This window comes from Cannabis sativa, chromosome 4, assembly GCF_029168945.1.
Source record: "Cannabis sativa cultivar Pink pepper isolate KNU-18-1 chromosome 4, ASM2916894v1, whole genome shotgun sequence".
NCBI classification, from domain to species: domain Eukaryota; kingdom Viridiplantae; phylum Streptophyta; class Magnoliopsida; order Rosales; family Cannabaceae; genus Cannabis; species Cannabis sativa.
Genome location: NC_083604.1, coordinates 76671731 through 76673610, shown reverse-complemented (window position 1 = coordinate 76673610; position 1880 = coordinate 76671731).

The window sequence follows — 1880 nt, the reverse complement described above, 5'->3', positions numbered from 1 at the left end:
TACCCTAAACTCAAATTTATTTGATAAAATTTTATCAATACAATCAAATTATCTTCAATTTTATAAAAACTGAAAACAAATTAAATTATTTTATTACATATAACTGAGAATCGTTTGGTCAAATTTCTTAAATTTTACTTTAAGGTACTAGATATGTATAATTTTAAAATAAAAGATACCAAATAAATATTATTAAACACATAGTACTAAATATAATTTCCAAAAAAACACAGGGTACTATAAAAATATATTCCCTTTCTGAAAGCATTTCCATTAGTTTTTCGATTTTATTTTTAAAAATATTTCACCAAAAGCATGGCTTCTCTATATACATTACTTACATAAAATTAAGTATACATGCATTTAAATAATCCATAAATAAATAAATAATCTTTTAAACCATAAATAAATAAAAAGAGAAAGAAGGAGATAGACGAATGGTCAATTTGGCACAACTGTGTTATGGAAAAAAATAGCTATAATAGTACTGTGAAAAAAAAAAACAATTGTAGCAGAATTGTGAAAAAAAAAACTGAGCAGAGTGTGGTAATTTATAAATTTCTAAGTGTTGTGACTTGTTAAGATTCTATTATAATGATAATGATAATAATAATAATGTTATAATCTAGTTCATTATAATCAGATGTATACAAAAACTTATGTTATATAATTTTTTTTATATATTTTCAATTATTTTTTTCTAAAAGTATAAATTTATATGCATTTGATAAAAATAAATTATAGTATTTTTAAATTATATTTTTATCATATATAAAAATAAACAGAAACTCTAAGTTGATGTAGAATGTTAATATTAAAAGTATAAAATTTAAAATATAAAATATTTTTTAAGACAAAATGAAAAATATCAGATTAAATATTATTTATTTTAAATATTTTTTAATATATAATAAATAAGTAAATGTATTTTTAGTACATATAAATTTATTATAGACTTTTAATCAAAACAATTTTTTTCTAAAAGTTAGGTTGTACCAACTATAATTTTTAACTGTAGTTTTTTTATAAATTCTTCACTAAGTTATTTTTAAATTGTTTACCAAACATTTTTTCTTCGCAATTTTTTTAAAAAACAGCTTTTAATTTTTTTAAAAGTTGTACCAAATAGGTCCGAATACAGAATTTGAGAGTCAAAATTATACTGGAATTTGGGTTAACTTTTACAAAAATACTGTCACACAAATTTTTTTTTTCAAAAATACTGTGTTTTTATAAAACACCAGTAAAACACAAAGCAGAACAACTCAAAACAACAGTAGAACAAAAAAAACATCAATAGAACACCAGTGAAAACTTAACACAGATTACTGCAATATGAAACTTATAAAAAAAACACAGTAAAAAAGTAAAAAATTCCGCCTGACAATAATTTTATAAAAAAATAACAAAAGTTAGTATATCATGTCAATTTCTCAAATTAATAAGGCTAATTAGGATTTTTCCCCCCTGAACTTTGACATGTACCAAATCATGCCCCCTGAACTTTTAAGGCCATTGAAAATGCCTCCTGAACTATTGAAATTGTTGGATTTAATGACTTTTGTCTAATTTTATTCAATTTTACTATTTCAATGATTGTTTATGTACTAAGCCATGTTCCCCAGACTGTGATATCTACCAAATCATGCCCTTCGAATTTTGACATGTACTAAATTATGCCTTCTGAACTTTCATCCATGTTAGACTTTTTTACAAAAATTAGAAAAAAAATCCTTAAATCCAACAATCTCAATAGTTCAGGGGGCATTTTCAATGATATTAAAAGTTCAGGGGGTATAATTTGGTACATGTCAAAGTTCAGGGGCAAAAATTCTAATTAGACAATTAATAATGCTCCAATAACTCACCTACTGGTGACT